The sequence below is a fragment of the Montipora capricornis genome, chromosome 13 (assembly GCF_036669925.1).
Source record: "Montipora capricornis isolate CH-2021 chromosome 13, ASM3666992v2, whole genome shotgun sequence".
Lineage (NCBI taxonomy): Eukaryota > Metazoa > Cnidaria > Anthozoa > Scleractinia > Acroporidae > Montipora > Montipora capricornis.
This window is the reverse complement of record NC_090895.1, coordinates 17,182,069-17,209,919: the sequence shown is the minus strand read 5'-3', so window position 1 is coordinate 17,209,919 and position 27,851 is coordinate 17,182,069. Positions and strand designations below refer to the sequence as shown.

The 27,851-nt window shown below is 38.9% G+C and overlaps 1 pseudogene; it reads left to right on the top strand.

Moving 5' to 3' along the window:
• Positions 1 to 27,851, top strand: part of LOC138030631 (uncharacterized) — a 196,299-nt pseudogene that overhangs the window by 45,153 nt on the left and 123,295 nt on the right.

The window sequence follows — 27,851 nt, the reverse complement described above, 5'->3', positions numbered from 1 at the left end:
AAAACGCGCGTCTGAGAACACATAACCAATCAAAATTCAAGTGATGCGCGTACTATCCTAAGTATTTTATAAAACTGTTAATATATTTTTCAGACATACCGTCGACAAAATACCATATCCAAAGATTTACAATCTTGAAATACCTGCCCAGTCAACCATTTTTAACGTGCGCAGAATAATTACTTTGAAATGACATGGAAGTGACGTAGTTCTTAGCGTTAAGGAGGTCATAAAGTCTCCAAAGTGGTTTTTAGTTTGTTTCATAACCAAGCCCTAGTTCCTTACTGGCTATTTTGATCAAACAAAGTTAAAGAAATCATAACATTTGTCTGACAGATGAGGTTCTACACAAAACGCTGCAGACTTGAGTTTTTCTTCAGTTTGCGCAAAGAAAAACGTGTGCAAAAAAACAAACAAACAAACAAACAGACATAATCAAACAAAAACAAACGGGTCCCGACCAGCTAAAGAACATGGAACAGGGTAGTGCTAGTTTCCTTGTCAGAGCTGCTTTACCAGTGGCAAAAAATGAAGGGGTTGTGTGCATCGCTAGGCAGCATTATGGTAACTGCTAAATATTTCGATTATTTTGAGATGACATGATCTTTCTGATCTGCTTCCTCGAGATGGTCGCTACAAGGATGATTCGGAGGGAAATTTGTTTACACTTCAAGTATCACGCTGATAACCAACAACATCTAGTGACGCAAATTTCATTAATTGTCACACGTCCTTGCAAAATGAAACACTCATCCGTTTAAATTTGGTTCGGTAAAAAAAAAAGAATGATTTATTTTTTATTTTATTTTTTTTTAAACATACAGTACTAATACTTTACTTACATGCATACACTACTTACAATACATAAATTACAATGCAATCACACTGATTAGCATATTTACAATGCAATTTTCTATTATAGAAAAATTACACGTACACATACCAGTTAAAGTTACCTTTCTTTTAAATACTCTTTGTTTTTTTGTTTTATAAAATTACTACTTTTTTGAAAAAAAAAATATATATATATAATTGGATAGAACTAAATAATAGATATGAAATTAAACGTAAATTAACCTAAACATTAACAGCATATAAAATTACAGTAAAAACGCCCACGTGCGATAAAATTTCGAAAGTTCTTTTTTTGCGGTCGCGATCTCTTTTAGGATTTCAAGTTTTCCTGTGATGAACAGTAGGAAATTTTGGAAATCTAAGACATCTCCGCGAAGGCTTGTGCAGAAAATGCGATATTTAGCTATCAGTAGGCTATAATTTAGGACTTGCCAATGCTTTGTCCTATCATGCCAGCCATATAGTATGTGACTTGTGGATAACGTTATTGTTCATTTGTTTTTTGGTACCACCAGTCTTGAAACAGGATCCAAAAATCGGTTGTTAGTGTGCAGTTTATTAGCAGGTGATGCAGCGTTTGTTCTTCCGTATTGCATAAGTTGCATAAGGGGCATAAGAATGATTTATTGCAGAGTCAAGTACCCTACGGAAAATAATATTTGAAGTTGATTTTTGCGATATTGTTCTCATTCGAAAGAGTGACTTTTAGGTCTTTAAGGTGCGATGCCTACTTGAGGGTGGCGCTGCTTCGAATCCTGCGTTCTTTCGAGTAAATAAGGTACTTATTGCACTTGAGGGCTTTTATTACATTTGTGGTCAATTTGTATTATATTTGTGGCTTCCACACGGCCCCCATTGATGAGTTTTTCTGACATTAGACAGGCAAATCTATCATTGTTAAAATCGGCCACGAAACAAGGCATGAGCTGGTATTCTGTAGAGCCATTTGTTTCAGTGCCACACATCTTTCATATTTTCAAGCTTCTCCTTGAAGCTGCCTGCATCAGACTTCCATTTCGTCAACATATCTTTGTTTAAATAATGAAAAATCATTCATTGTTTCAGGCAAAACGGCTTAATTACTGACAGTGCCTAAGTTCATGCTCTTATTCACTTAATTTACGAAGCCTCAATGCGGCTTTGTCAACCATGTTAACGTGCATAACATAAACTTCTGATGCCACTTTAAGTCGAAGAATTGCTTACTACAACACATTTATGTCCAGCATCACAGTATAATGATGAGGTAGTCATGATCGTTACACAATAGACCTATGAAGATGAAATGTTAACTACTGTAACAACATGTACCAACATATATTTAACAATCATCCTGCCCGAATCGCTTGATAATTGAACAGAATAATTGTTTTATTATTCAACACATTGACGACAAAGCACAATTTTTTGCGTTGATTGGAAAACAAACTGAGCTGGAAAAACTACCATTTTTCTCCGCGACACACAAAATTACGTATATTGAGTACAAACGACGAACATTGAGTGCGCTATGACCATATACCATATCTGGACATTGTCAGAATGTGTTGAATAATAATTACAAATATACGTCCATTATTTAGAATTTTGGGTTGTTTGGGTTAGGCAGGGAGAATTCTCTGAAAGCTGGGCAACCCTCAGTATTAGCAAGATACGCAAAGCACATCTAATTCACTAACGGCATACTTCTTTGATCCCATCATACGTTTTGGCTCATCAAGCCTCTCCTTGGTGTTATCAACATCCTTTTCCCACTGCTTTAGTAATTCTCGATAGTGGTCCTCAAAGTCAGGATCCATGCAAAAGTAAATGGAAACTGTTTCTGACCGTTACGCCGCCGTCAAGAGTATTCTAAAAGCGAATTATCAAGAACACAACCAAAAACGCCGACGAGTTATCATCGATTATTCAGATGTACGAACAAAGATTACTTCTCATTATGGCACTTGAGGTTACAAACGTCTTCATCGCATGGCATCGAAGTCGCTTCAAAAAGAAAGACTTGAGTCCCTTCCTACAAAAAAACAACAAGCTGTGTAAACTTTCGGCAACCATAAACCAAAAAAATACCGTTTTCAGTTCCGATCATCAACCTTTCGGTTCAAGTTGTCGCAGGCAGTGTTTGACATTACCACCGACACGTAGAACTTAACCTTCTCTCCGAGTTTGAATTTCTTCTCACACAAGTAGGTTTTAGTGTACCCACTAGGTATCATGAAGGCTTCGAACACTTCCTCTGCGTCCACTCAAACCTTTTCCACCAGAAAATTTAACACTCCAGATTTCACATACAAAGTCCTACGCAAGTTAGCCCGTGATCCGAGCATCGCTATTCTCTCTGGTAACACTCGATTGTCATCATTATGCGGCGTGAGGACTGTGTCAACAAACTTGAGACTATGATCCAAGATTAAGGTATAGCCAATGGGAAGTACATTGAAACTGAGGACAACACCTTAAAAGACTTGAAACCTTTCCAAAACTTTCTAAATCACAATTTCAAATCAACACTGCCCCTGGATAAGATTAAACTCACTTCCAACCAACCCTTATTCACCAACCCTTCTTCCTGTGGGGTACTGCTAAAACCCACAAGTTTAGCAATCCTAACGAAATCCCTGAAGAAACCGAAACCTTAAACTACGCCAGTAGTCAGCATCTATGGCACCTTTCACTCTGAAACAGCTGAATACTTAGCCTCGTACTTATTCCCTCTCACCGAGAATGAATACAGCATTAAAAACACCATGGACTTTGCCGTCCTTCTCAAAGATAGAACCCTCGGTGATGACGAAGCCTAATCTCATATGACGTCTCCTCCCTTTTCACGGAAGTGCCTCTGGATGACACCATTGACTACATCAAGGAAGGCATTTACATACACAAAAAGCAGCTCAGCACTACATTTCTTTTTCAGCGTCTTCTCTGCAACGTCACTATAAATAAAAATATTGAAGATCCGTTACCAGGATTCATGATAAGAAATAAGTATAATCGTTCTCTGGTAAAAAGTTTAAAAACTATGAGCTTTCGACAGACTGAACTGCTGTCTTCAACGGATAAAAGCGTGTAAAAAATAAAAGCGAAAGAAACTAAACATAACGAAAATTTCGCATAAATTATGTATGTTCTTTAAATGGGCTGAGCCAACAAACCGACGCAACTTTGCAGTCTTTCCCTACATCAAAGGCACCACGGAAACTCTCACAAGAATCCTCATGGAACACGATATCCAGGTCACCAGAAGACCGGTAAAACTTTACAACAGCATTTCCCTATCCCTACACTATCCCTAAGTTTCAACCTGTCGAAGACGACCAGTGCAATGTCATCTATAAAATTCCATACGCATCTTGCCCCTGGAGCTACATTGGCGAAACTAAAAGATCCTCTACTACTAGGAGAAAAGAACACACGAGGAACTTAAAGCATTGTACTAAAGGCTCAAATGTTGCAAAACACGGGTGGACCTTTAATCATGTTATTGACTTTAACAACTCTAAAATCATTGACAAAGCAAACAACCGGAGTAGAAAGACATTTGTGTCATGGAACACGGCAAAACCCGTTGGGGTGGACAACAATTCGTGCCAATATCACATTCTCTTAAAGAAACACTAATTTCCTTAGCATTTTTAACATTCTTTCTACCACATGCTTTTACCTTTTAATTTATGCGAATTTTTCGTTATATTCAATTTCTTTCGCTTTAATTTTTTACACGTTTTTATCCGTTGAACACAGCAGTATAGTTTGTCGAAAGCTCATAGTTTTTAAACTTTTTTACCAGAGAACTCTTATACTTATTTCTTGTCACTATAAATGTTGTGGTTTAATTTTGTTTTTGGCGCAAATATTTTGAAACCAGTTCTTTTTTTTTTTTTTCAAACCAGTTTAAATGTTTGAAACTTTTTTTTTTTTTTTTTTTGTAATCAACTGTCTAAAAAAGGGACACAGGGGCTTGTTTTTTTAGAGGGTTAAAAAAAACTAGACGTCTTTCCCTCCATTCTACTCACCTACCCCTCCCTAATCTTCCCCATCCTACCATACCCTTCCATCACACAACTGTTTCAAGGCATTCCATATACAGAAAATGCCCAATAAAAGCTCCAACATTCCTCTCTTTAATAGAGTTCGACTTGATGGTAAAATGCCACCCTTGTACCCGAACATGCTTTTACGAAAAATAACTGAGATCGAAAACCATTATTTTCGAGTACTGAGTTTGGACAAGTCTAATGGCTTATTTTACCTACAACATTAAAACTGAGTGCCACTTATCTTGTTTTCGATTATTTCAAAGACATTTCCTTTATGCTCAGGTCATTTTGCAAAATGAGTTATTTCCTATCAAGATAAATTTTAGTTTATCAATATGGTAATAGTACAGATAATACCATTGTTACGTTTAATTGTAATGTAGTTACTTTCCAGTTGTATACTGCTCTATTTAATTGAAAACATGAGAGACAAATATTTATAAATCTTGTATTATACAAGTTATATTGCCAAAGGAATGATTCAAGAATATCACCGTTTTTTCATTATGAAAACTAGTCCTACTTGTGAAAGACAGAAAAGGGTTTAGCTCTGACGAAGGGCTAACACTCGAAATATCAGCTTTCAAATTTCTTTAAGGTGATCAATTTACCATATCAACTCAGTTGATAAACCCTTCTTTATTTCACTTCCCCACTGACACAGCACTACAGTTTCTTTAGAAACTAAACCCCTTTATCCTACATGTGAGAGAATGCTTGACTTCCACCAACCAAAAGCCAATAGACAACTGCTGTTTTAGGACTTAACACTGCAAATACGTGATTACTCTAACTTGATTATCTCTACAATGCGTCCCAATCCCTTACCTACAACAGAATGCAGTGTCTGATACTTGCATACTGCAAACTAATTGAGAGCTTAACCCTAATCACTAAGCGTATAATTTAACCTAAACGCTAAGAATTACTGTTCACATGCATGAATAATTATTATTGTCTTTGATAGTATCAGAGACAACAATCCATCATAATAATCTTAAAATGATTTCTCTAGTTTATTTTATACATATTCCATAAAATCAATTACAGGAAGATATCCGAATATGTTAAAATGGGCAGTGGTCTAAAAAAAAAATAAAACCTTAAAAAATTTAAACTGTTTGAAAAAAATTGAACTTTTTAAACCAAAAACAAAATTAAACTACAACATAAGCTTAAACACTGTGTTCAGTTTCAATGGCAAACAAATTGACAAACAAATTGACAGATGCGAATGGAAGAACGAGAGCGACTGGGTACACAGCACTGTCACGCAATCACTGTTAGATGTTGTAATTATCTCCCACATTACATATATTTAACTGAGCAGAGAGGAAGGTAGTCTTCAAACGATGCAATGCTTAAACTTCGCTATTAAGTGCTGGGATGGCGCAGTGGTGAGAGCACTCGCCTTCCACCAATGTGGCCCAGGTTCGATTCCCAGACTCGGCGTCATATGTGGGTTGAGTTTGTTGGTTCTCTACTCTGTACCGAGAGGTTTTCTCCGGGTACTCCGGTTTCCCCATTTGACTTGATTTACTTTCATTGTTCATTTCAGTTTACAGTGTCCTCAATTAGCGCTCCAGCGCTAGAACGACTAGACACTTAAATAAAGTTCCTTTCCTTTTTTAGAAGCAATTTAGTTGCAATTTGTCGAAATGTGTTTGTTGCATCAGGTCAGTTGCAAGGAAAAAGGATGTGCTCAACAGGAGTTTTAAATTAAAAGAAAACATTTCTTGCAACATGTCTCACGTTTGACGATGATAATACAAGAATCAGGTAAACTCACAGTCACCGGCTGATGGCCAGCAGATAACTCTCATCCCTGCGACACAAGTTGTAGGACAGATGCGATGAGGAACCGGGGGCACCCAACGAGAATATAGTTCAAAACCACTTAAACATAGCATTGTTAAACGTATTTTAGTATTTTAACGGTAGACATAGGCATATTTTTGTCCGCTAAAAAGTTTTCATCTGTTCGGATTTCCTAGCTGAAAGTCTAGAGATCCGATCATTATAGGGATCAAAACTTACCTTTTCAAAAATTTTAGCCGGAAAAAAAGGCTCCCGAAAATTCTAGGTGACCTTTTTAAGGTAAAAATCCGTTAAAAATGGGCGATGATATCATTTTTCAGACGTTCGAAAATACTAAGAAAGGCAGGAAGCAAAAAAATTTTACAACAAATGTTTCGAAAATTCTAGATCTCAAATCGTCTTCCGAACAGACATTTACCGAAAATTAACGTTGGGTGCCCCTGAGGAACATTAAGCTTAGGAGAATTTTATTGAAAGATTGAAAGCCATAGATCTTCTAGAATTATCTTATCTTATTTTTTATACTTCGTAGATTTTTTAAAATTGACTTTATGCTTTTTTAGTTTTTACAGTGGCGTACACGATAACTACTAAGTAGTTGCTATAAACTAAGTGATCTGACCACTTTTTAGTCTTATTATTCGTCTTAAGACGCCACCCGCACGATCGAGTTCACGGTTGCCTGGCCCCAGTTGTTCAAACGATGGATAGCGCTAACCACCGGATAAATCACTATCCAGCGGATAAACAGTGGCAAAACCGATTGAGTTGTCCAGTGCATAGTGATTTATCCGGTGGATAACGCTATCCATGGTTTGAACATGCAACTGGGGCGTGTAGGCTATAAAGAGGAAGATGACAAGACAGTTCAATGTAGTTTACTCATTACAGTAAATATGATCCTAAATGAGTTAAATAAAATTTGGCCTTATGTAACCCGAGGACAAAAAGTTGCTGCTCTGCAAAATACCCTCTAGTTTTTATGATGATAAAAGCAGTTAAGAGCGCCTCTCAGCAAAAATCGAAAATTGCCAAACTTTGTCACAATAAAGTACTACCAAAACCATTTTTAGAAAAATATGTTTTAGTTTGTTTCGATAATTATTTTACCTGGACGGCGACTTTTTCGGTATAGAGCCTTGTGAGCGAGTGAAAACGACTCCAAAATGTTGCTCGTTTGAATCGCTATTTTTGAAATAACGAATGAGTAACTTGAAATTCAAAACAACATGGCACAACTACAGTAATTCCTTCACCCTTTAGCGCTGTTAACGGTACAATATACCAAAACTGGAATTTTTGACCAAATTTTAAAACTTAACCTTTTTTACATTGATTACAGAGTGCCAAATTTGTACGAAATTCGACTGTCAAAAAAGCATCCTGGTACATGGCTTTCTCAAACGGGATGATATTCATCGGAATAAGCAATGTTTCTGCTGCAATTAAATTCAATAACACTTTTGGGTAAATGAAACGGAGGATTTTTGAGGCCCAATTTCAACATGCTGTTTGTCAACAAAAGTCGACCTTTGACCACCAAAGCGGAGGCGAGGTATATTGAATCACACACGCTAATCTCGATTTATTCACTGAACAATTCGAGTCTTTAGGTTTACTGGAACTACTGTAGGTAAAATGGAACGTGTCATTTGAAATTTAACTGTTTTGGTTCAAGAGTGACATATCCGGTAATTAAAATAACTGACCTAAAAATTTGCATACTAGTAAGATTCATTCCATTCCATATTTTTACGCAAACAAGTTTCCTTAATTCACTTTCTGAACATACCTGCAAAACAAACGAACAAAAGTATCCCCCTTTATATAAGTATACGCTGGTTGGATTTTTCTCGAAGACCTCAAACAACCATCGAACCAGTCGAACGCTTTGTGACCTTCGCGAGTAGTGCCGTGATTGTGTCGTCAGAGCTGTCACGGAAGAGATTAAGATCGGAGTTTGTTGGGGGAATTTGTGGCCCAAGTTCTAATAATCCAGCAAACGTTCAGTGCGTAACAATAGCAAAATGTGATAAGGATACCAAGGCACACTTGAGAAGTTATAAAGTGTCGGATTCTTCTCTGGATACAGAGGCTAGGCTTTTGCTCGCACGTGCAGGTCAGCTTTAACTCAAATCACTTAAATAGGCCTTATCACGGTTTTCGACGCCATCTTGACGGGTAGGCAAAGCGGTCAGAAATTACAGTGTTTGTATGGGAATCCGATTGCAAATAACTTCTTCCAAAATTGAATTTTCACAATTTCTGAATCGCAACGTTAAAATACTAGGTAGAAGATTGTATTCACCAAGTTTGAAGGATGTAGCTTGGCTAGAAGACGCTCAGTTAATCTTTTGAATTTTCCACATATTTGTCTGTAAATTTGGCTGGGTAGACAAACGTCTAGACGCGGTTCGCGGGAAAAAAATTTAAAGACAAATGTATGGAAAATTTAAAAAAAATTAGCTCAGCGACCTATAGGAAAGCTACATCCTTCAAACTTGGTGAATACAATCTTCTACCTAGTATTTTAACGTTGCGATTCAGAAATTGTGAAAAATTCAATTTTGGAAGAAGTTATTTGCTATCGGATTCCCATACAAACACTGTAATTTCTGACCGCTTTGCCTACCCGTCAAGATGGCGTCGAAAACCGTGATAAGGCCTATTAAGGGATTGAGCAGAAAATCACTTTGCGAAATCTGCAGATACTACCTATTACAGACTTAATACCAAAAGCAGAATACCCGCCCACAAGAAATGGACCCTAAAAGCACTGCTGCCGCAGTGCCGCAGTCGTGTATGAGGCAAGGACCGCGTTACTAGCCAGTCTACTCAGCTCAATTTAACCTCAAGTCGACTAAGGCACTGCGGCACCTACTCAATTCACTCTATCGGCACTTCGGCACTGCGGCTAGTGTCGCAAACGTAAACGCTCCTTTGTGGACGGGTATTCAGCAATCGTTCCAATTGCGAAAATGGAGTAAGCAAGAGATGTAAGACTATGTAATCATCTGAATCATGTATCGTTGTACGAGACTGTGAGCACTCACTTTTCCAGTTGTCCCTGAAGCGAGTACATTGATCAGCGCAGCCGGATTGTATCACTGCCTAAACCTAACGGTTATTGTTTTCTTATTAATGGCTTTCAAAGGTGTTTTTGAGATATACGATATCATTTTGGGTACGACGATTTGCGTACGGCATCGTGATCGATTTGGAATCCTATGGAGATGTAATAAGAAAAATCGCGCCTGCCCACATGAATGGGCATCACACATGGCAGTGAAAGGGGAGCGCGGATTAACCCTTGCTCAGTCTCAAAAATTTCAAAAGCTTACTCCAAGTACTGATTCCAGTGGCATCGCGTAAGGGCTAACCCCACTGTCGAATACAGTATTGCATGAATAGAACAACCGATCGTTATACATACATTCATTCATGCATAACTTTATTTATCCTCGAATTTCCGAGTGGAGCTTACAAAGCTACTGTCTCCCGGCTTATTTTCTGACATACATTTCAATAGATAGTAATAATATTATTATAAGTAGTAGTATATAAATTTAATAATAACATGTATTTAACAAATGAAGAAGCCTTGACTGTGCTCTGTTCTGTTGTAAAGCACGCAGGAAGCGGCTAGAGCACGAAAAAAGTGTAGGGGAAACACGAGCCGATAGGCGAGTGTTTCTCCCTACTTCTTGAGTGGTCTAGCCGCTTCCTGCGTGCTTTACAACAGAACAGAGCACAGTCAAGGCTTCTTCATTTGTTTTATGATAAAGAACAAGTAATTTTCTTCAAAAATTCTACTTTATTTTCAAAGCGCGCGCTGCTTGTGGTGAACTGAGGTGTCGTCAGCACAGTGCTTTATACTCTGATAAAACACGCTAATTTGGACCAATCAGAGCGCTTGTAAGAAAGTTTAAAATTATTTGACTTGTTAATGAAACAAAGGCTTGTCAAAACATCAATCAGCTGGAAAGTGGCTTGACAGAAATCACACAAAATTCGAATTTATGGAAAAACAAGTGCCTCAATCTTCGGTTTCAGTCCGTAAAAAACAGCAAAAAAGAGGATCTAAATAATTAAGTTAAGTGAAAACCGGCCGAATTGTTGCCCATGAAAACCTGCACGTTTCCGACATGACAATTGGATAACAAACTGTTCGTTGCTTGTGGCTGGAATCTGAAAACCTGTTGGGAATTTTGTAAATGAAGAACTCCAGCGTGAGGACTTTCTGAGCTTGAAAGAACTGCTGGACCGGGCGACGGCTGAGGTCTTCCATCCAAAGCACTTGACAGAATATCTGAGCAAGCCTTTAACTGACAGCTTCAATAATAGCCAAGGAAAAATTCGGAAATTCATCTGCAATTTCTGCGGATGATGGCGTGAGCTTTCGTTTGTTCCGTGCTTTTTACTGTCATAAAGCACGCTGTTTAAACCAATGAGAGCGCGCGTTTTATAGAAACTTTATTATAATATACAATATATACTGGTATTATGTATAATTTATATAATATTATTACATAAGTATCATGATAATAATAATAATAATAATGTATCTGTAACCCTATACCTAGTTTTCTAATGACGAAATATTGGTAAAATAAGAAATATATACACCCTCACTGTAGCCGTACAGCCACCTTGCGCCAAATATATTTCAATCACATTTTCTGAATGAACTTGCACCTAGTTTTTGAATAGATTGCGCTCTCTCTCTGAGCTTTAACGAACAATAAATCCTGGCTAATTTTCCAACCTACAAGACATACACGGTGTGGTGGTCTGCGGGTTTTAGAGAATTCTATTGACCAGAACCATGCTAATTCCGTTGTATGTATCAAAAACACTAGCTAGCTAACTAGCGCGTGTGTGTTAAGGTAGCTCAAACCAGTTCAACCATTTTTGAGGGAATGTCTCATTAGACAGACTAATTAGCTCTTTAACAATGTTTCAGTTAACGGCAATGTTATGGTACCACATGAAACACCGGCCGATAATCGCTTAACAAGATGCACATGTTACTGTGACGTAATAAATTACCATGGCAATAAAAGAACCATCTAAAAACGCCCTATATTTTATGTTAAAGCACTTAGTATCTCAAAAACGAACTAAGGTGACCCCCATCTTTTATTGCTGAAAAGCGATTAGCAGGCTAAGATGAAACTCTGCAAAGTTTAAAAAAAATCTGGAGAGGATTCAGAACCACCATAAAATTCCCAATTGTGAAGGTGGCTATGAATCTGCTGCAGATAATAGGCCATTTCAGCTTTAATGTCTGCCTCCTCTTCAAAGCGAGTCTAAGTGCGAAGTTTTTGTGATGGTAATCAGTTCTCCTTTACAGATGAATGAAAACTAATTTTCATGACAAGAACTTCGCACTAATCTCGTACCCAGATCTCCCACGGTCATACGGAAGGGAGATCTGGTAAAGTTCGATTTCGAGCATGCTCAGTGCTAGCGAGGCCCGAAATACGGGCTTTTCTATCACTGCGCATGTTCGTACTCTCTGTTGTGATTTTGGGTTAATTTGCGGAATAAACATGGATTTCGAGAGTATTCTTGAAGAGATTCTTTTGGGTAGAGGACAAGGAAACCTTAAAATTAAGCCGAATCAGAAAGAAGGGCTACAGGCGATTGTTTTTGAACGGTCGAGATTGTTTAATTGTCGGAGCAACTGAAGAATCACTGAAACGAAGGCTTAGGCTTAATCAGTAAACGAGTGCTATTTTCTTCACACAATCTCGTGAAAAGTGTAGTTAACCAAACCGTAAATTGAAAGCGAAAATGTTAAAGAGTGCTTAGACATAATCACTGCAACGAGCGCTATTTTCTTGACACGATTTCGTGAAAAATGTATTTAATCTAATCGTAAAATTCACAATTGATCACGACTTAATCCGCGAGTCATGCTTTAAGAACGAGAAATACTGTTTTGAATAAATTACATACTTAAACTTGAATTTATTAGTTTCTGCGTACCTCGTAGCAAGAAGCTACGCAGAACTTTATTCGAGTGGCAGGGTACGTGGGGCTTTCGTCAGTACCATTTACACAAACGTCGCACATTTTTTAAATGATTTTCCTCAACTGTAAAGCTTTTCCGGCGTCGGAAAAAAAGAACTTTCCCCCGCACAACTGGCATTTATTCAAAACAGCACATGAGCTTGCGAAAACCAAACTTCACTAAGTGCCCCGCGAAATAAGCCAAACGGAGCGTAGATTGCAATGCCGCAACCTTTTTTTAGTAGCCAATGAAAAATGGTGTACTGTCGAACTTTACCAGATCTCACATTTCCAGTGACAGAGTGAGATCTGGGTACGAGATTAACTTTGCACTTAGATCAGGTTTGAAGAGGAAACAGGCATGATCTCGGAAATGGCCTATTTTCTTAAACTTTGCAATGAGTTTTGTCTTAGCGTGCCAATTACTCTCCAGCAATAAAAAATGGGAATCACGGAGTTCGTTTTTGTGAAATACGCGTTTAAAGATAATATATAGCGTGTTTTTTGGTGGCTCATTTGTTTCCATGGTAACCTATTACGTCACATTAATGAGTGCATCTGGTTAAGCATTTATTGGTGTTTCATAATTTATGGTATCATAACATTGCAGTTAAAGTGCCCATAACATAAAAAAAAAAACCCTTTTGAAAGTCCATATTAAAAAATAAACTTTAGCGTAAGGATTTTTCCATTCAAACGAGAGCAGAATTTTCTACGAATTTTTTAAGTAGCATGCAAATTGCACGCCATTTTGGCATACCACTCGATGAAGTCTTCTCTCGACTTATGACGTAGATTCAGGAACACGTGGTCAGAGAACATGAGGATTTTAGAGTTGATGCGAAAAAAAGCCTGAAAGATGCGTTACCGCTAGCCGCAGAGCCGAAGTGCACGAAAGTGGGTTTCGCGCGGTTCACGTCGGATAGAGTGGATTGAGTAGAATGGCTGCTGCCGCAGTGCCTAGTCGACTTAAGTTTAAAATTGAGCTGAGTGGACTGGCTAGTGCCGCAGTGCTTGCCTCATGGATTAAAGAACGAGGTGTATCCAACAACACGACTGCGACACTGCGGCAGCAGTGTTTTTAGGGTCCATTTCTTGTGGGCGGGTATTCTGCTTTTGACATTATAAGTCTGTAATAGGTAGTATCTGCAGATTTCGCAAAGTGATTTTCTGCTTAATACCTTAATTTAATTGATTTCAGTTAAAGCTGACCCGCATGTGCGAGCAAAAGCCTAGCCTCTGTATCCAGAGAAGAATCCGACACTTTATAACTTCTCAAGTGTGCCTTGGTGTCCTTATCACATTTTGCTATTGTTACGCATTAAACGTTTGCTGGATTATCAGAACTTGGGCCACGAATTCCCCCAACAAACTCCGAATAACCGCACGAAGCCATTGGTCTGTATGCTTTGTCTTAATCTCTTGCGTGACAGCTCTGGCGACACAATCACGGCACAACTCACGAAGGTCACAAAGCGTTCGACTGGTTCGATGGTCGTTTGAGGGCTTCGAGGAAAATCCCCGGGGGGGGGGGGGGGGTAAGCCCTTATATGGGCTTAACGGGGCCGTGCGGCCAGCCAGGGTATGGTTTTCGGGATTTTTGTCTTGAACAGGGTATCGAATTTAGCATTTTTTGTCTTAATCAGGGTATCGATTTATCAATTTTTGTCTTAAACTGGGTTAAATGTCTTAAACAGGGTATCAAAAATCGGAATTCTGTCTTAAAATGGGTAGGAAAATCAGCGATATTTGTCTTAAACAGGGTCAGGGTATGAGGGGCCGCGCCGCACCTCCCCAACCAGGGATACATCAAGTACCCCCCCCGGGGGAAATCCAACCAGGGTATACTTATATAAAGGGGGATACCTTTCTTTGTTTGTTTTTCAGGTATGTTCAGAAAGTTAATTAAGGAAACTTGTTTGCGTAAAAATATGGAATGGAATGAATCTTACTAGTATGCAAATTTTTAGGTCAGTTATTTTAATTACCGGATATGTCACTCTTGAACCAAAACAGTTAAATTTCAAATGACACGTTCCATTTTACCTACAGTAGTTCCAGTAAACCTAAAGACTAAAGACTCGAATTGTTCAGTGAATAAATCGAGATTAGCGTGTGTGATTCAATATACCTCGCCTCCGCTTTGGTGGTCGAAGGTCGACTTTTGTTGACAAACAGCATGTTGAAATTGGGCCTCAAAAATCCTCCGTTTCATTTACCCAAAAATTTTATTGAATTTAATTGCAGCAGAAACATTGCTTATTCCGATGAATATCATCCCGTTTGAGAAAGCCATGTACCAGGATGCTTTTTTGACAGTCGAATTTCGTACAAATTTGGCACTCTGTAATCAATGTAAAAAAGGTTAAGTTTTAAAATTTGGTCAAAAATTCCAGTTTTGGTATATTGTACCGTTAACAGCGCTAAAGGGTGAAGGAATTACTGTAGTTGTGCCATGTTGTTTTGAATTTCAAGTAACTCATTCGTTATTTCAAAAATAGCGATTCAAACGAGCAACATTTTGGGGTCGTTTTCACTCGCTCACAAGGCTCCATACCGAAAAAGTCGCCGTCCAGGTAAAATAATTATCGAAACAAACTAAAACATATTTTTCTAAAAATGGTTTTGGTAGTACTTTATTGTGACAAAGTTTGGCAATTTTCGATTTTTTTATCTTGCACGGTCTTAGGTGAAAATTGCTGAGAGGCGCTCTTAAGCTGCTTGGGTGACCTACAACAAGTTGCAAAAATTGTGGAGACACTTCACCTTCTTGGGGCGTTATAAATTTCCCTATTATGTCTCATACTGCAGCCCCCCTCCCCCCCTTATCAGTGTTGCTAGCGAGACAAAAAATGTTGGGAACTTAAGCAGTCAACATTGAAAAGGGGAGAGGGGAGAGGAAGTGGGAAAGGTTTAAATTCTAGATACGCCGAGTATTGGAAATTAGAAAAGGTGTTTTTTAATGAAAGTGTCTCAACAATTTTGCAACTTGTTGTCTGAGTTGGTTGTCACTGTATTGGCGTACGGTCACTTTGTTTATTGGAACGGGAAGGCGTCTATCGTTCGCGTTTAATATGGTGTTTCCAAAAAAAGGGTTTAATTCTCTGATCTGCTGTGAATGGAAAATGGCCAGCGATAAACTGGATTTTGGCGGGGTTTCAGTATGACGTAATTTGAAGGCATTCCAGTGCTTTCTGTGAGTCAAGTCGAACATACGCATAATTTGGTACACGAAACGGTGTGATTTCCATACTTTTGCTTTTTAAAGTACGCTAGAAATATCCTGGAACCGATTTCGAAATAATTTCCCTTAAACGCCTATATTTCGGTCGACACATGACATCTGAAGCACGCGCAACATGTACGAAATTAGCTGTTGTTTACGAATGAGAAACAGACATAACCTTTCCTTTAACTGCGATCGCATGCCATTTAAAGGGAACATCCACTTTCCGAAAAATCAATTCTTAGCAAACATTGTTATACAAAGATACATTTTCATAGAAGTCCATTCGTAACATTACTTGTTGCTTTCGGGCTAGTCTGCTGCCAGAGAAGGGATCGGTAACGTTTACTAGTAAGTCTTCTAAGTGACGTGTCGGGTACAGGCTAATTCCATGTTCTTTGGAATGACTGACTGAGCACAATGATCAAAAGAAAGCACCCGATTGTGTGAAATCGTTTGCGAGATTTGTTTTACAATGAGATACAAAAGTGAACAAATTTGTACCGGCTACACATTATGACATTTATATGAAACGGTTTACACGGTTTACCACAACTTTTTACTGAGAAAATAATATGATATCATATTTCTTGCTGTTGCGATGGTAGACCGTGCTTGGATGGTAGACCGTTGGTAAATGGAATAGACGATATGTACAGGATTTCTAACTGTGTGAGCTTTATTACGAATCACCTGGTAATGTATTGGATTGATTAGAAAAGAAAGTACTAGTTGAATTGTGCTGTTTCCTCGAAGATACGATTTTCAACTGTAACGCCACCATCCCGGTTGACGTCACCAAGAAACACAATAAATGGTATTGTGTTACATAATACGAGCCATGTGTAACTTTCGGAGCATCAGATCTGCAGTGCAAAATACTTTGCTTGCTTTAGTATTTGGTACGGAGTCTTCTGTTAGCGATGATAAGTCCAAACACTCGAAAATCGATACTACCGTATGTCAATAATTAATATCCTTTCGTGTTTGGTACAATGTGCTTTGCACTTCGCGTGCAAACTTCTGAAATGTTTCAGAGCGTATACCATATTTAATGATTGTTTCTTTAGTTCCTGCTTTTCTACGTTGAAACGTTTCCCTATAGGATTCAAATCTGGACTGGCAAAATTATTGCAATCAATCAGACAACAAGTTGCAAAAATAGTGGAGACACTTCACCTTCTTCGGGCGTTATTAATTTCCCTATTATCTCTCACACTGCAGCCCCCCTCCCCCCCTTATCAGTGTTGCTAGCGAGACAAAAAAATGTTGGGAACTTAAGCAGTCAACATTGAAACGGGGAGAGGGGAGAGGAAGTGGGAAAGGTTTAAATTCTAGATACGCCGAGTATTGGAAATTAGAAAAGGTGTTTTTTAATGAAAGTGTCTCAACAATTTTGCAACTTGTTGTCTGAGTTGGTTGTCACTGTATTGGCGTAGGGTCACTTTGTTTATTGGAACGGCGAGGCGTCTATCGTTTGCGTTTAATATGGTGTTTCCAAAAAAAAGGGTTTAATTCTCTGATCTGCTGTGAATGGAAAATGGCCAGCGATAAACTGGATTTTGGCGGGGTTTCGGTATGACGTAATTTGAAGGCATTTCAGTGCTTTCTGTGAGTCAAGTCGAACATACGCATAATTTGGTACACGAAAAGGTGTGATTTCCATCCTTTCGCTTTTTAAAGTACGCTGGAAATATCCTGGAACCGATTTCGAAATAATTTGCCTTAAACACCTATATTTCGGTCGACACATGACATCTGAAGCACGCGCAACATGTACGAAATTAGCTGTTGTTTACGAATGAGAAACAGACATAACCTTTCCTTTAACTGCGATCGCATGCCATTTAAAGGGAACATCCACTTTCCGAAAAATCAATTCTTAGCAAACATTGTTATACAAAGATACATTTTCATAGAAGTCCATTCGTAACATTACTTGTTGCTTTCGGGCTAGTCTGCTGCCAGAGAAGGGATCGGTAACGTTTACTAGTAAGTCTTCTAAGTGACGTGTCGGGTACAGGCTAATTCCATGTTCTTTGGAATGACTGACTGAGCACAATGATCAAAAGAAAGCACCCGATTGTGTGAAATCCTTTGCGAGATTTGTTTTACAATGAGATACAAAAGTGAACAAATTTGTACCGGCTACACATTATGACATTTATATGAGACGGTCTACACGGTCTACCACAACTTTTTACTGAGAAAATAATGATATCATATTTCTTGCTGTTGCGATGGTAGACCGTGCTTGGATGGTAGACCGTTGGTAAATGGAATAGACGATATGTACAGGATTTCTAACTGTGTGAGCTTTATTACGAATCACCTGGTAATGTATTGGATTGATTAGAAAAGAAAGTACTAGTTGAATTGTGCTGTTTCATCGAAGATACGATTTTAAACTGTAACGCATACTTAAAGGTTGACGTCACCAAGAAACACAATAAATGGTATTGTGTTACATAATACGAGCCGTGTGTAACTTTCGGAGCATCAGATCTGCAGTGCAAAATACTTTGCTCGCTTTAGTATTTGGTACGGAGTCTTCTGTTAGCGATGATAAGTCCAACCCCCGGCAAATCGATGCTACCGTATGTCAATAATTAATATCCTTTCGTGTTTGGTACAATGTGCTTTGCACTTCGCGTGCAAACTTCTGAAATGTTTCAGAGCGTATACCATATTTAATGATTGTTTCTTTAGTTCCTGCTTTTCTACGTTGAAACGTTTCCCTATAGGATTCAAATCTGGACTGGCAAAATTATTGCAATCAATCAGACAACAAGTTGCAAAAATAGTGGAGACACTTCACCTTCTTGGGGCGTTATTAATTTCCCTATTATCTCTCACACTGCAGCCCCCCTCCCCCCCTTATCAGTGTTGCTAGCGAGACAAAAAAATGTTGGGAACTTAAGCAGTCAACATAGAAAGGGGGAGAGGGGAGAGGAAGTGGGAAAGGTTTAATTCTAGATACGCCGAGTATTGGAAATTAGACACGGTGATTTTTGATGAAAGTGTCGCAACAATTTTGCAACTTGTTGTCTGAGTTGGTTGTCACTGTACTGGCGTACGGTCACTTTGTTTCGTGCAACGGGAAGGCGTCTATCGTTTGCGTTTAATATGGTGTTTCCAAAAAAAAGGGTTTAGTTCTCTGATCTGCTGTGAATGGAAAATGGCCAGCGATAAACTGGATTTTGGCGGGGTTTCGGTATGACGTAACTTGAAGGCATTTCAGTGCTTTCTGTGAGTCAAGTCGAACATACACTTAATTTGGTACACGAAAAGGTGTGATTTCCATCCTTTCGCTTTTTAAAGTACGCTAGAAATATCCCGGAACCGATTTCGTTATAATTTGCCTTAAACATCTATTTTTCGGTCGACACATGACATCTGAAGCACGCGCAACATGTACGAAATTAGCTGTTGTTTACGAATGAGAAACAGACATAACCTTTCCTTTAACTGCGATCGCATGCCATTTAAAGGGAACATCCACTTTCCGAAAAATCAATTCTTAGCAAACATTGTTATACAAAGATACATTTTCATAGAAGTCCATTCGTAACATTACTTGTTGCTTTCGGGCTAGTCTGCTGCCAGAGAAGGGATCGGTAACGTTTACTAGTAAGTCTTCTAAGTGACGTGTCGGTTTCAGGCTAATTACATGTTCTTTGGAATGACTTACTGAGCACAATGATCAAAAGAAAGCACCCGATTGTGTGAAATCCTTTGCGAGATTTGTTTTACAATGAGATACAAAAGTGAACAAATTTGTACCGGCTACACATTATGACATTTATATGAGACGGTCTACACGGTCTACCACAACTTTTTACTGAGAAAATAATGATATCATATTTCTTGCTGTTGCGATGGTAGACCGTGCTTGGATGGTAGACCGTTGGTAAATGGAATAGACGATATGTACAGGATTTCTAACTGTGTGAGCTTTATTACGAATCACCTGGTAATGTATTGGATTGATTAGAAAAGAAAGTACTAGTTGAATTGTGCTGTTTCATCGAAAATACGATTTTCAACTGTAACGCCACCATCCCGGTTGACGTCACCAAGAAACACAATAAATGGTATTGTGTTACATAATACGAGCCATGTGTAACTTTCGGAGCATCAGATCTGCAGTGCAAAATACTTTGCTTGCTTTAGTATTTGGTACGGAGTCTTCTGTTAGCGATGATAAGTCCAACCACTCGAAAATCGATGCTACCGTATGTCAATAATTAATATCCTTTCGTGTTTGGTACAATGTGCTTTGCACTTCGCGTGCAAACTTCTGAAATGTTTCAGAGCGTATACCATATTTAATGATTGTTTCTTTAGTTCCTGCTTTTCTACGTTGAAACGTTTCCCTATAGGATTCAAATCCGGACTGGCAAAATTATTGCAATCAATCAGACAACAAGTTGCAAAAATAGTGGAGACACTTCACCTTCTTGGGGCGTTATTAATTTCCCTATTATCTCTCACACTGCAGCCCCCTCCCCCCCTTATCAGTGTTGCTAGCGAGACAAAAAAATGTTGGGAACTTAAGCAGTCAACATTGAAAGGGGGAGAGGGGAGAGGAAGTGGGAAAGGTTTAAATTCTAGATACGCCGAGTATTGGAAATTAGAAAAGGTGTTTTTTAATGAAAGTGTCTCAACAATTTTGCAACTTGTTGTCTGAGTTGGTTGTCACTGTATTGGCGTACGGTCACTTTGTTTATTGGAACGGGAAGGCGTCTATCGTTGGCGTTTAATATGGTGTTTCCAAAAAAAAGGGTTTAATTCTCTGATCTGCTGTGAATTGAATATGGCCAGCGATAAACTGGATTTTGGCGGGGTTTCGGTATGACGTTATTTGAAGGCATTTCAGTGCTTTCTGTGAGTCAAGTCGAACATACGCATAATTTGGTACACGAAAAGGTGTGATTTCTATCCTTTCGCTTTTTAAAGTACGCTAGAAATATCCCGGAACCGATTTCGAAATAATTTGCCTTAAACACCTATATTTCGGTCGACACATGACATCTGAAGCACGCGCAACTTGTACGAAATTAGTTGTTGTTCACGAATGAGAAACAGACATCACCTTTCCTTGAACTGCGATTGCTTGCCATTTAAAGGCAACATCCACTTTCCGACAACTCACCTCTTAGCAAACCTTGTTATACCAACATACATTTTCATAGAAGTCCATTCGTAACATTACTTGTTGCTTTCGGGCTAGTCTGCTGCCAGAGAAGGGATCGGTAACGTTTACTAGTAAGTCTTCTAAGTGACGTGTCGGGTACAGGCTAATTCCATGTTCTTTGGAATGACTGACTGAGCACAATGATCAAAAGAAAGCACCCGATTGTGTGAAATCCTTTGCGAGATTTGTTTTACAATGAGATACAAAAGTGAACAAATTTGTACCGGCTACACATTATGACATTTATATGAGACGGTCTACACGGTCTACCACAACTTTTTACTGAGAAATAATGATATCATATTTCTTGCTGTTGCGATGGTAGACCGTGCTTGGATGGTAGACCGTTGGTAAATGGAATAGACGATATGTACAGGATTTCTAACTGTGTGAGCTTTATTACGAATCACCTGGTAATGTATTGGATTGATTAGAAAAGAAAGTACTAGTTGAATTGTGCTGTGTCGTCGAAGATACGATTTTCAACTGTAACGCCACCATCCCGGTTGACGTCACCAAGAAACACAATAAATGGTATTGTGTTACATAATACGAGCCATGTGTAACTTTCGGAGCGTCAGATCTGCAGTGCAAAATACTTTGCTCGCTTTAGTATTTGGGACGGAGTCTTCTGTTAGCGATGATAAGTCCAAACACTCGAAAATCGATTCTACCGTATGTCAATAATTAATATCCTTTCGTGTTTGGTACAATGTGCTTTGCACTTCGCGTGCAAACTTCTGAAATGTTTCAGAGCGTATACCATATTTAATGATTGTTTCTTTAGTTCCTGCTTTTCTACGTTGAAACGTTTCCCTATAGGATTCAAATCTCGACTGGCAAAATTATTGCAATCAATCAGACAACAAGTTGCAAAAATAGTGGAGACACTTCACCTTCTTGGGGCGTTATTAATTTCCCTATTATCTCTCACACTGCAGTCCCCCCTCCCCCCCTTATCAGTGTTGCTAGCGAGACAAAAAATGTTGGGAACTTAAGCAGTCAACATTGAAAAGGGGAGAGGGGAGAGGAAGTGGGAAAGGTTTAAATTCTAGATACGCCGAGTATTGGAAGTTAGAAAAGGTGTTTTTTAATAAAAGTGTCTCAACAATTTTGCAACTTGTTGTCTGAGTTGGTTGTCACTGTATTGGCGTACGGTCACTTTGTTTATTGGAACGGGAAGGCGTCTATCGTTCGCGTTTATATGGTGTTTCCAAAAAAAAGGGTTTAATTCTCTGATCTGCTGTGAATGGAAAATGGCCAGCGATAAACTGGATTTTGGCGGGGTTTCGGTATGACGTAATTTGAAGGCATTTCAGTGCTTTCTGTGAGTCAAGTCGAACATACGCATAATTTGGTACACGAAAAGGTGTGATTTCCATCCTTTCGCTTTTTAAAGTACGCTAGAAATATCCCGGAACCGATTTCGAAATAATTTGCCTTAAACACCTATATTTCGGTCGACACATGACATCTGAAGCACGCGCAACATGTACGAAATTAGCTGTTGTTTACGAATGAGAAACAGACATAACCTTTCCTTTAACTGCGATCGCATGCCATTTAAAGGGAACATCCACTTTCCGAAAAATCAATTCTTAGCAAACATTGTTATACAAAGAGACATTTTCATAGAAGTCCATTCGTAACATTACCTATTGCTTTCGGTCTAGTCTGCTGCCAGAGAAGGGATCGGTAACGTTTACTAGCAAGTCTTCTAAGTGACGTGTCGGGTACAGGCTAATTCTATGTTCTTTGGAATGACTGACTGAGCACAATGATCAAAAGAAAGCACCCGATTGTGTGAAATCCTTTGCGAGATTTGTTTTACAATGAGATACAAAAGTGAACAAATTTGTACCGGCTACACATTATGACATTTATATGAGACGGTCTACACGGTCTACCACAACTTTTTACTGAGAAAATAATGATATCATATTTCTTGCTGTTGCGATGGTAGACCGTGCTTGGATGGTAGACCGTTGGTAAATGGAATAGACGATATGTACAGGATTTCTAACTGTGTGAGCTTTATTACGAATCACCTGGTAATGTATTGGATTGATTAGAAAAGAAAGTACTAGTTGAATTGTGCTGTTTCATCGAAGATACGATTTTCAACTGTAACGCCACCATCCCGGTTGACGTCACCAAGAAACACAATAAATGGTATTGTGTTACATAATACGAGCCATGTGTAACTTTCGGAGCATCAGATCTGCAGTGCAAAATACTTTGCTTGCTTTAGTATTTGGTACGGAGTCTTCTGTTAGCGATGATAAGTCCAAACACTCGAAAATCGATGCTACCGTATGTCAATAATTAATATCCTTTCGTGTTTGGTACAATGTGATTTGCACTTCGCGTGCAAACTTCTGAAATGTTTAAGAGCTTATACTATATCTAATGTTTGTTTCTTTAGTTCCTGCTTTTCTACGTTGAAACGTTTCCCTATAGGATTCAAATCCGGACTGGCAAAATTATTGCAATCAATCAGACAACAAGTTGCAAAAATAGTGGAGACACTTCACCTTCTTGGGGCGTTATTAATTTCCCTATTATCTCTCACACTGCAGCCCCCCTCCCCCCCTTCTCAGTGTTGCTAGCGAGACAAAAACATGTTGGGAACTTAAGCAGTCAACATTGAAAGGGGAGAGGGGAGAGGAAGTGGGAAGGTTTAAATTCTAGATACGCCGAGTATTGGAAGTTAGAAAAGTGTTTTTTAATGAAAGTGTCTCAACAATTTTGCAACTTGTTGTCTGAGTTGGTTGTCACTGTATTGGCGTACGGTCACTTTGTTTATTGGAACGGGAAGGCGTCTATCGTTCGCGTTTAATATGGTGTTTCCAAAAAAAGGGTTTAATTCTCTGATCTGCTGTGAATGGAAAATGGCCAGCGATAAACTGGATTTTGGCGGGGTTTCGGTAGGACGTAATTTGAAGGCATTTCACTGCTTTCTGTGAGTCAAGTCGAACATACGCATAATGTGGTACACGAAAAGGTGTGATTTCCATCCTTTCGCTTTTTAAAGTACGCTAGAAATATCCCGGAACCGATTTCGAAATAATTTGCCTTAAACACCTATATTTCGGTCGACACATGACATCTGAAGCACGCGCAACATGTACGAAATTAGCTGTTGTTTACGAATGAGAAACAGACATAACCTTTCCTTTAACTGCGATCGCATGCCATTTAAAGGGAACATCCACTTTCCGAAAAATCAATTCTTAGCAAACATTGTTATACAAAGATACATTTTCATAGAAGTCCATTCGTAACATTACTTGTTGCTTTCGGGCTAGTCTGCTGCCAGAGAAGGGATCGGTAACGTTTACTAGTAAGTCTTCTAAGTGACGTGTCGGGTACAGGCTAATTCCATGTTCTTTGGAATGACTGACTGAGCACAATGATCAAAAGAAAGCACCCGATTGTGTGAAATCCTTTGCGAGATTTGTTTTACAATGAGATACAAAAGTGAACAAATTTGTACCGGCTACACATTATGACATTTATATGAGACGGTCTACACGGTCTACCACAACTTTTACTGAGAAAATAATGATATCATATTTCTTGCTGTTGCGATGGTAGACCGTGCTTGGATGGTAGACCGTTGGTAAATGGAATAGACGATATGTACAGGATTTCTAACTGTGTGAGCTTTATTACGAATCACCTGGTAATGTATTGGATTGATTAGAAAAGAAAGTACTAGTTGAATTGTGCTGTTGCCTCGAAGATACGATGTTCAACTGTAACGCCACCATCACGGTTGACGTCACAAAGAAACACATAAATTGGTATTGTGTTACATAATACGAGCCATGTGTAACGTGCGGAGCATCAGATCTGCAGTGCAAAATACTTTGCTCGCTTTAGTATTTGGTACGGAGTCTTCTGTTAGCGATGATAAGTCCAACCACTCGAAATCGATGCTACCGTATGTCAATAATTAATATCCTTTCGTGTTTGGTACAATGTGCTTTGCACTTCGCGTGCAAACTTCTGAAATGTTTCAGAGCGTATACCATATTTAATGATTGTTTCTTTAGTTCCTGCTTTTTCTACGTTGAAGCGTTTCCCTATAGGATTCAAATCCGGACTGGCAAAATTATTGCAATCAATCAGACAACAAGTTGCAAAAATAGTGGAGACACTTCACGTTCTTGGGGCGTTATTAATTTCCCTATTATCTCTCACACTGCAGCTCCCCTCCCCCCCCTTATCAGTGTTGCTAGCGAGACAAAAAAATGTTGGGAACTTAAGCAGTCAACATTGAAAGGGGGAGAGGGGAGAGTAAGTGGGAAAGGTTTAAATTCTAGATACGCCGAGTATTGGAAGTTAGAAAAGGTTTTTTTTTAATGAAAGTGTCTCAACAATTTTGCAACTTGTTGTCTGAGTTGGTTGTCACTGTATTGGCGTACGGTCACTTTGTTTATTGGAACGGGAAGGCGTCTATCGTTTGCGTTTAATATGGTGTTTCCAAAAAAAGGGTTTAATTCTCTGATCTGCTGTGAATGGAAAATGGCCAGCGATAAACAGGATTTTGGCGGGGTTTCGGTATGACGTAATTTGAAGGCATTTCAGTGCTTTCTGTGAGTCAAGTCGAACATACGCATAATTTGGTACACGAAAAGGTGTGATTTCCATCCTTTCGCTTTTTAAAGTACGCTAGAAATATCCTGGAACCGATTTCGAAATATTTGCCTTAAACACCTATATTTCGGTCGACACATGACATCTGAAGCACGCGCAACATGTACGAAATTAGCTGTTGTTTACGAATGAGAACAGACATAACCTTTCCTTTAACTGCGATCGCATGCCATTTAAAGGGAACATCCACTTTCCGAAAATCAATTCTTAGCAAACATTGTTATACAAAGATACATTTTCATAGAAGTCCATTCGTAACATTACTTGTTGCTTTCGTGCTAGTCTGCTGCCAGAGAAGGGATCGGTAACGTTTACTAGTAAGTCTTCTAAGTGACGTGTCGGGTACAGGCTAATTCCATGTTCTTTGGAATGACTGACTGAGCACAATGATCAAAAGAAAGCACCCGATTGTGTGAAATCCTTTGCGAGATTTGTTTTACAATGAGATACAAAAGTGAACAAATTTGTACCGGCTACACATTATGACATTTATATGAGACGGTCTACACGGTCTACCACAACTTTTTACTGAGAAAATAATGATATCATATTTCTTGCTGTTGCGATGGTAGACCGTGCTTGGATGGTAGACCGTTGGTAAATGGAATAGACGATATGTACAGGATTCTAACTGTGTGAGCTTTATTACGAATCACCTGGTAATGTATTGGATTGATTAGAAAAAAGTACTAGTTGAATTGTGCTGTTTCCTCGAAGATACGATTTTCAACTGTAACGCCACCATCCCGGTTGACGTCACCAAGAAACACAATAAATGGTATTGTGTTACATAATACGAGCCATGTGTAACTTTCGGAGCATCAGATCTGCAGTGCAAAATACTTTGCTCGCTTTAGTATTTGGTACGGAGTCTTCTGTTAGCGATGATAAGTCCAAACACTCGAAAATCGATGCTACCGTATGTCAATAATTAATATCCTTTCGTGTTTGGTACAATGTGCTTTGCACTTCGCGTGCAAACTTCTGAAATGTTTCAGAGCTTATACCATATTTAATGATTGTTTCTTTAGTTCCTGCTTTTCTACGTTGAAACGTTTCCCTATAGGATTCAAATCTGGACTGGCAAAATTGATTGCAATCAATCAGACAACCAGTTGCAAAAATAGTGGAGACACTTCACCTTATTCGGGCGTTAATAATTTCCCTATTATCTCTCACCCTGCAGCCCCCCTCCCCCCCTTATCAGTGTTGCTAGCGAGACAAAAAAATGTTGGGACTTAAGCAGTCAACATTGAAAGGGGAGAGGGGAGAGGAAGTGGGAAAGGTTTAAATTCTAGATACGCCGAGTATTGGAAGTTAGAAAAGGTGTTTTTTAATGAAAGTGTCTCAACAATTTGCAACTTGTTGTCTGAGTTGGTTGTCACTGTATTGGCGTACGGTCACTTGTTTATTAACGGAAGGCGTCTATCGTTTGCGTTTAATATGGTGTTTCCAAAAAAAGGGTTTAATTCTCTGATCTGCTGTGAATGGAAAATGGCCAGGGATAAAGTGGATTTTGGCGGGGTTTCGGTATGACGTAATTTGAAGGCATTTCAGTGCTTTCTGTGAGTCAAGTCGAACATACGCATAATTTGGTACACGAAAAGGTGTGATTTCCATCTTTCGCTTTTTAAAGTACGCTAGAAATATCCCGGAACCGATTTCGAAATAATTTGCCTTAAACACCTATATTTCGGTCGACACATGACATCTGAAGCACGCGCAACATGTACGAAATTAGCTGTTGTTTACGAATGAGAAACAGACATAACCTTTCCTTTAACTGCGATCGCATGCCATTTAAAGGGAACATCCACTTTCCGAAAAATCAATTCTTAGCAAACATTGTTATACAAAGATACATTTTCATAGAAGTCCATTCGTAACATTACTTGTTGCTTTCGGGCTAGTCTGCTGCCAGAGAGGGATCGGTAACGTTTACTAGTAAGTCTTCTAAGTGACGTGTCGGTACAGGCTAATTCCATGTTTCTTTGGAATGACTGACTGAGCACAATGATCAAAAGAAAGCACCCGATTG